The sequence below is a fragment of the Coptis chinensis genome, chromosome 3 (assembly GCF_015680905.1).
Source record: "Coptis chinensis isolate HL-2020 chromosome 3, ASM1568090v1, whole genome shotgun sequence".
In the NCBI taxonomy this organism is placed as follows: domain Eukaryota; kingdom Viridiplantae; phylum Streptophyta; class Magnoliopsida; order Ranunculales; family Ranunculaceae; genus Coptis; species Coptis chinensis.
Window position 1 is genome coordinate 114,960,225 of NC_141458.1, and position 9,362 is coordinate 114,969,586.

The window sequence follows — 9,362 nt, forward strand, 5'->3', positions numbered from 1 at the left end:
AGAGGAGAAATCAATCCTTCTATGTAAGACAAGGTGAAAAGAAATCAGTCAAGAAGATACTTATCGATATCAAAATGTGTATATAGACCGAATTCATTAGAATCCGGCCAAATGCAAATTTCCAAGAAATCATTTTGTACTTTTGATTGATTTAAGTTTTATATAAGCAGATAAAAATGAGATTAAAGGGTAGTCTTTTAGAAAATGGAAAGAGAGAAGGGTACAGTTTGTGTTACAGGTGGTGCAGGATATATAGCTATTGGGAGATTTCATTAGAAAGTCACACCTCAATCTAGCTACTTTCTATCCCAAATGATTTTAACTTGGAGTTCACATCAAGAAAATCACCCACCCAAGACTTTGGTAGTTATCACAATAAACTCAAACAAGTAAAACCACTAATTTATCATCATCCATTACAAGCAAACAATAAATAAGGAAGTAAATATGCAAAGAGACACAAAGATTTAGGTGGTTCGGTAAATGTTATCTATATCCACACAAGAGCTGAGTTTCCTTTATATCAAAGATTGGAGAGTTTACAAGAGATATCAAGAATCAAGAACAAGAGGCTTCACTCAAACCCTAGCTCAATAGAGCTCCCATAATACCCAAGAAATGAATCTCTCAAAGTTGTCTCAAAACCCTATTATATTTTCTTTATATAGGTACACATAGAAAAATGTGAGAAAATGGGCTTTGGGCCGAAATATCAAAAATCAGTGAAAATTTCGGAAGGCATGAGCGCGGGTGCACCCTGACCAAGGCATGGGTGAGCAAGGGTCACGCCTGACTTCCAGTGTTTTCAGCGCATGTCACGCCTTGTCCAAAGCATGGTTGAGCGTGGGTCACCCCCCGTTCTCCAAACTAAAAAATGAAGGCAACAAGGTCGGACACCGGAGCAAAGCTCGACGGTTCCACAAACCCAACAATCTCCCACTTAGAACCTTTGAGATCTACATGCACATCACATCTCAATTGTAACAACTCAATCCAAATCCAATTTACTAATGAAACACTCGGCTCATCCATCATGGTCTTCAAGCAAGAAGACCCACCGAAGTTGAACACAACTTCAACTTCTCAATAGGTATGGTCTTGGTCAACATATCCGCCAGATTCTCACTCCCTTGGATCTTCTCAAGTGCCAAAACCTCATCCTCTAACAGAGATCGGATAAAATGATACTGGAGACCAATGTGCTTGGTCCTAGAATGAAAGGTAGAATTCTTAGCAAGATGTATAGCACTTTGACTGTCACTGTATAACACACTCCTCTCTTGCTTCATCCCAAGCTCTTCCATCAATCCCTGTAACCAAATCATCTCTTTGCTTGCCTCTGTAACGACCACATACTCTGCTTCTGTGGTAGACAAAGCAACAATCTTCTGTAACTGAGAAATCCAACTCACTGCAGTAGCATCTATTGTAAAGACATAACCAATAATGCTTCTTCTGCGATCTACCTCACCTACAAAATTGGCATCCACATAACCTTGCACAACACCCCTTCCATAACATAGACATTTCTCTGTAGTACCTCTCAGATATCTCAATATCCACTTCACGGCTTTCCAATGTTGCTTGCCAGGATTAGACATAAATCTACTGACAGCTCCCACTGCTTGGGCTATATCCGGACGCGTGCAAACCATGACATACATAAGACTTCCAAAGGCAGAGGCGTATGGTACCTTAGCCATGAAGTTTCTTTCCTTAACAGTCTTGGGAGAGTGTTCTTTGGACAACTTGAAGTGGACGGCCAAAGGTGTGCAAACTGGTTTCGCACTACCCATGTTGAACCTATTCAATACCTTCTCAACATACTCAGCCTGAGACAACTCCAGAATACCTTTCTGCCTATCTCTTATGATCCTCATCCTTAGAATCTGTTTCGCTGCACCCAAGTCCTTCATAGAGAACTCACTTGCCAACTTCTCTTTCAATCTCCCAATTTCTAACATATCAGAACTCGCTACTAACATATCATCAACATATAGCAACATGATGACATAGCTGGAGTCGAACCTCTTGAAGTAGCAACAATGGTCAGTGTTGCACTTATAGTAGCCATTTCCTTGCATGAAGTTATCAAACTTCCTGTATCACCGCCTAGGGGCTTGTTTCAAACCATACAAACTCTTTCTGAGCCTGCATACCATATTCTCTTTACCCTTCTTGATGAAACCCTCCGGTTGCTGCATGTAAATTTCCTCAACTAGGTCACCATGGAGGAAGACAATTTTAACATCCAACTGCTCAAGATACAAATCTTCCGCTGCAACAATACTCAACACTGACCGAATAGTATTCAGTTTCACCACTGGGGAGAATATCTCTGTGAAGTCAATGCCTGCTTTCTGCTGAAAACCCTTGACTACTAGCCTCATTTTGTATCTCTGGGAACCATCATGTTCCTCTTTGACTCTAAACACCCATTTGTTCTGTATAGCTTTCTTGCCCATGGGTAGTTTGGCTAACTCTCACATGCCATTAGAGATGAGGGACTTCATCTCATCTTGCATAGCAAGCTCCCACTTGCTTGCATCACTCGCCTCCAATGCTTCATCATAATATTGAGGATCGCCACCATCAGTAAGTAGCAAGTAATTCACATAGGTGGAGGGCGGATATCTAGTACTCGGTATATGTGGCCTGGATGTCTTCCTTGGGGCACAAGGTGGAGATGGACTCGGTGGTGTAGTATCCTCATTATTCTCTGAGTCACTACTACTGTCATCCTCTGACTGTAGGGCTCCCACTATACCACGACTTACATCGAAGTCTTCCAACTCAACATACTCTGTGCCGCTCTCTGCACCCGATTCCTTGGTTTGTGCTTTATCTATGTCCTTGTACATCACCTTCTCATTAAACACAACATCTCTACTACGAATGATTTTTCGATTTTGATCATCCCAAAAGCGATACCCAAAATAATCACCGCCATAGCCGATGAAGGTGCACTTTAGTGACTTAGCATCAAGCTTGCTTCTAGCTTGGTCACCAATGTGGACATAGGACACACAACCAAACACTTTCAAATGGGAAATGTTTACATCCTTCCTGCTCCACACTTCCTCTGGAATCCTAAAATTCAAAGGTACTGATGGTCCTCAATTGATCAGGTAAGCTGCTGTGCTAACACTTTCTTCCCAGAACTGCTTAGGCAAGCCTGCTAGTGTACGCATACACCTAGCTCTCTCTGTCAGTGCTCTATTCATCCGCTCTGCAACCCCATTCTGCTGAGGTGTCCCTGGCAAAGTCTTTTCCATCTTTATGCCATTGTCAGCACAATACTTCTTAAAACTTGAATCCTCATACTCTCCACCGTTGTCGGATCTCAGCTTCTTTACTTTCAAGCTTGCCTCATTCTCAACTATGACCTTTTAAGTCTTGAACACTTCAAATACTTCTAACTTGTGTCTCAAGAAATAGACCCACACCTTCCTAGTATGGTCATCAATGAAAGTCACAAAATATAACTTTCCGCCAAGTGAAGAGACATTAGCTGGCCCCCAGACATCTGTATGAATCAATTCAAGCCTTCTAGCTTTCGGAGTCTGACCCATTCTCTGAAAACTCACCTACTTCTGCTTTCCAAATACGCAGTTCTCACAGAAGTCAATTTTAGTCGACTGTAACTTTGGGAGTTTACCAGAAGAGTGAAGGATTTTCATTCCTTTCTCACTTATGTGACCAAGTCTGCAGTGAGAAACATTCGGATCCTCTTTGCCATGTGCCACGACAATCGACTCACACCCATGTGTGGTCATGTAGAGAGTACCATCTTTCTTACCATTTGCAACAACCAATGAACCCTTCGAGACCTTCCAAGTGTTACCGGTGAAGACTGTAACAAATCATTCACTCACCAATTGCCCCACAGAAATCAAATTCTTCCTCAAATCTGGAACGTATCTGACGTCCCTCAATAACCATGACGAGCCATTCATCTTGACATACACGTCACCCTTGCCTACAATGTCACAAGATTGGTCATCACCGAGAAAGACCGTTCCAAGGTCACCTTCGGTGTAGTTCTTAAAGAACTCTCGATGTGAGGTAGCATGGAAAGATGCGCTGGAATCAAGTACCTAAGACTCCTTCTTTTGCTCCATCGAACATATTAAGGCATTATCTACCATCTTAACAACATTAGCTTCTTGATTCTTTTTCTTGTTCTTATTAATGTTGTTGTTGTTTCTTAGTGCCGGGCAATTGGGACTATAGTGGCCAAGCCTACCACAGTTGTAGCATACAACTTCACTTATGTCTCGAGGTTTGTGTTCAACGCTTTGTAATCGGGGGGCTTGAGATTTCGATCTCCCCCTCCACTTTTTCTTACCACGATTTCTGTTTGAATTTCTTCCTCTACTTTTAGTGCTTAATGCCGACCCCAAAGTTGACCCCGAAGATGAAGGACAATCTTGTATCCGGATTTCCTCGGTTAGTATCATACTAACAACGTGCTCAAACTTCAATTTGGTCATTCCCGCAGAGCCACTAATAGCCGCCATCGTCACCTTCCAACTTGGAGGCAATTGTCTAAGTATCGCCAAAGCTAACACCTCATCACTAAATGTAATCTCAACCGACTCCAATTGGTCCTTAGTTTGGTTGAATTCATTTAGGTGATCCTTGAAGGAGGTCCCCTCCGACATTCTTAAACTAAATAGCTTGGTGATCAAATAGACTTTGTTCGCGGCTGAGGGTTGTTCATACGTAGTAAGTGCCTCCATGAGAGACTTCGCCGTCTTCTCAGTCTTAATGTTGAAGGCCGCTACCGACTTCGAAAGACTCAATCGGATTGTGGCCAAGGCCTTTCTATCTTGCAAATCCCATATGCCTTGCGGAATCTCATTGGGCTTCTCACTTATCAGTGTTTCCATCAAATCCTTTTGATAGAGTACGTCCTCGATTTGCATCTTCCAATAGCCGAAGTTTGTTCCGTCAAACTTCTCTATCTTGTAGCTTTCCTTTTCTGTTGTCATGACTTCCACTTGAACCAACACAACGGTGTAAAACCTCTCAGAGGAATTTCTTCAAACACCTAGCCTCCAATGCTAAAGGTGGAAACTTTCCTCACACACTTTGTTACAATGATTCAACTGTAACTCTGATACCACTTGTTGGGAGATTTCACTAGAAAGTCACACCTCAATCTAGTTACTTTCTATCCCAAATGATTTCAACTTAGAGTTCACACCAAGAAAATCACCCACCCAAGACTTTGGTAGTTATCACAACAAACTCAAACAAGCAAAACCACTAATTTATCATCACCCATTACAAGCAAACAATAAATAAGGAAGTAAATATGCAAAGAGACACAAAGATTTAGGTGGTTCGGTAAATGTTACCTACATCCACACAAGAGCCGAGTTTCCTTTATAGCAAAAATTGGAGAGTTTACAAGAGATATCAAGAATCAAGAACAAGAGGCCTCACTCAAACCCTAGCTCAATAAAGCTCCCACAATACCCAATAAATGAATCTCTCAAAGTTGTCTCAAAACCCTATTCTATTTTCTTTATATAGGTACAACATAGAAAAAGGTGAGAAAATGGGCTTTGGGCCAAAATATCGAAAATCAGTGAAAATTTCGGAAGGCATGAGCGCGGGTGCGCCCTGACCAAGGCATGGGTGAGCGCGGGTCGCGCCCGACTTCCAGTGTTTTCAGCGCATGTCGCGCCTTGTCCAAAGCATGGTTGAGCACGTGTCGCACCTCCTTCTCCAAACTGAAAAATAAAGGTAATAAGGTCGGACACCGGAGCAAAGCTCGACGGTTCCACAAACCCAACAATAGCTTCATGGCTGGTTATATATGAGGCTCCTTCAACATGGTTACTCTGTCCAAGCAACCGTTAGATCTGATCCAAATATTTGATTCACTAACTTGTTTATGTTCTCAGCAATTTTAATTTCATGATTTTTGCTATGTTTTCAATGGCGCAACAATTATTGATAGTTTAACTTGCAATTTATAGTTTCTAATCATATTCTAAATTTCATTCCGTACTAATATTGTTCACCTAAGCAAATTCTACTGATGAGCGACAAATATTCTTCGTCACCCCACACGTGAACAATATAATGCTAAATCGCTAATTCGTCCTGTTAGATTGGAAGATTTGGAAGCTTGCAATGTTATACTTATTTTGCGTTAATAATGCATTAAACTAATTCCAACTAAATAATTATTTATCTAGGATTCAAGGAAGATATAAGCCACATTATTGATCTTCCCGAAATCCCGGTGCATGAGAAAAACTACAAATTTTTTATGTAGATCTTGAAAAGCTAGAAAGTTTTGAAGCAGCTATTGATGGATGTATTAGTGCTTTACACGACTCTCATCCTATGGATTTTGAACAAAAGATACCTAAAGAAACTTTAATCAAAACATAGGTGGAACTATTGGAATTCTACAAACATGTTTGAAGTCTAAAACAGTGAAGAAATTGTGTATACTTCTTCTGGTGCTGCATCATTGTTGATCACTAGTAGTACAAAGGATTATATACAAAACTGAGAGTACATGGACTGATGTAGAGATAATTAGAAAACTTGATCATCTCAGAGTTCCATATATGGTTCCAAAGACATTGACTGAAAGAACTGCTCTAGAGTTTTCAAACGAACATGAACCGGAGGTGGTAACAATTCTTCCTTTAGTGGTTATTGGCCCCTTTATCACTTCTAACATGCCATCCACTTTCTTCTTTGGGCTTCCACTGATTTTCGGTAAGAAATTTTCTTTTCTACCTATGTTTTGTAATTGAGCACTTTGTTTTATCGTCAACAATTATTTAGTGTACAACAGTACCAGACAACTGAATAGAAGCAGCGCACTTTCTTCCTACAGCTACTGAAGAGCAGCTGATTGAGGACAATGAAAGGGATAAATGTAATAATGTATTACATAGGGTGCACATTGATGATGTAGCCTTTGCACACATATTTTTCTTTGAATGCCCCAAATCATATCAGAAGGTAGGCAGTGCACATTTGTTCCGGAGCTGATGTCACAATCCATGAGTTGTCTGATTTACTCTCCATCAAATACCCAGAAATCAAATTTCCAACTGAATACATTTTAATTACTGTTTACATTATGGTTACTCTGATCCCATTTGGCATTGCAATTTCATTAGATAAATGTAGTATTTCATCTGAAATAATTTTTGTAAACTGCTATGAAACTAATGAAGTTTTACAATGTTATTTCTCTCAGTTTCTTAAGCAACTTGGAAAAAGAAAAATCAGTTCACCTCTCCTCCAAGAAGCTCTTGTGATGGTTACTCTGATCCCATTTGGCATTGCAATTTCATTAGATAAATGTAGTATTTAATCTGAAATAATTTTTGTAAACTGCTATGAAACTAATGAAGTTTTACAATGTTATTTCTCTCAGTTTCTTAAGCAACTTGGAAGAAGAAAAATCAGTTCACCTCTCCTCCAAGAAGCTCTTGGATTTGGGATTCAAGTTCAAGTATGGTGACGAGGAGATGATAGATGCCACAATTGAGTGTTGCAAGGAAAAATGGTTTCTTTCAATTTTATCTTTTGTAATGTTATCCTAGTTTGTAATAAAATCAGTAAGAGTCTCTGAAATTCTGAATTACATATGGAATTCGAGTGTATCGCATCCAATATTGTTGGACACAAAAGCGTCCCAACTCCCAAGAAGGCTTAAATGCAACAAATGACATGGAATTAATTAGGTTAATGGAAGTGTTTTATCAAAAAAGCAAAGACATGGAATTAGCCAATTAGGTCTTTATTTTTAGAGTCCTACTAGATTTTGGACCCGGGCATACGCTCGGGATCTATTAAATATTTTGTGTGCTTAAAAGGCTTTACAAAATGTCACATACAAATTTTCGAATCAGAATATATTTTTATTGAAAATAAACCAAAATACGTTAATGAGCAGCGATTATGGTGCATAAGTATTTGGGAACTAAGGGATCAAATTGAGATAGCCTCTTCACTTTGTGGTTTAGGATATTAATCCATAATTTTCAAATAAAATTATCTCAAACTTGATCTAGCTTGTATAATAGTTTTCTTAGATTTATAGTAATTTAGTGGAAAATTTTCGAATCAGAATAGATTTTTATTAAAAATAAACGAAATACGTTAATAAGCAGCGATTATGGTGCATAAGTACTTGGAAACTAAGGGATTGAATTGAGATAGCCTTTTCACTTTGTGGTTTAGGATATTAATCCGTAATTTTCAAATAGAATTATCTTAAACTCAATCTAACTTGTATAATAGTTTTCTTAGATTTATGGTGAGTTAGCGGCAAATTTTCGAATCAGGATATATTTTTATTGAAAATAAGCCGAAATACGTAAATGAGCAGCGATTATGGTGTATAAGTACTTGGAAACTAAGGGATCAAATTGAGATAGCCTCTTCACTTTGTGGTTTAGGATATTAATCCGTAATTTTCAGATGAAATTATCTTAAACTCGATTTAGCTTGTATAATAGTTTTATTAGATTTATGGTGATTTAGCGGTAAATCATCACAGCTCGGCTTACGTATTAATGTGCACAAATCTCTAAAACAAATTGATTGTTTCCATATCTTCAAAGAATACACTACTCCCACTTGAAAAGATTTATCACATGAACGTGTCCTACGAACGGGTGTCGTTATATTAAATTATTCTAAAAATTATATTAATTACTCATTTAAATTTCTTGCACCACTTTCTATAAAAAGGAATCATCAAACCTTGATAAAATTCATCGACTTTTTTTTATTGCTAGGTTTAACAATAGAAGTTTTGTGAGAATATCCATTGTGGCGAAGATAATATTGAAGCTACTTGAATAGCAAGACATTCCCAATCACAATAAAAGAATTAAGATAAACACTACTTAAAATGCAAAACTATATTTGTCGAGACATTTATTTCCCCTACATATAATATAAATATGTTTTAGGGTTATTAGTTCAATACATTTGCATCAAGTTTTTATTTTCCATTAATTATTCTTTGAGGTTAGTTTAATGTAACACGTTGCATCCAGTTTTCAATTTCTCATTATTAATTCTTTGAGGTTAATTCAATGCAGTTGCATCAAGTTTTCGATTTCCGTTAATTATTATTTGAGGTTAGTTCGGTGCAATTACATCCACTTTATGATTTTTAGTTAGTTATTCATTAAAGTTATTCAAGACTGATTTTTTGCATCCCAGTTTTCAATGTTTAGTTAATTAGTATTTGATATTAGTTCATTGCATTTGCATCCGTGTTCCAATCTCCGTTAATTACTCTTTAAGGTTAGTTCAATACATCATCAGATCCGGCGATTTTTTGTCAATTATTTTTCTAGGTTAGT

The 9,362-nt window shown here is 38.3% G+C and overlaps 1 pseudogene; it reads left to right on the forward strand.

Annotated features, from left to right (window-relative positions):
* The first annotated feature begins 204 nt into the window (after nucleotides 1-204).
* LOC147513263 (noscapine synthase SDR1-like) lies at nucleotides 205-7,586 on the forward strand (annotated as a pseudogene).
* The last annotated feature ends 1,776 nt before the right edge of the window (nucleotides 7,587-9,362 follow it).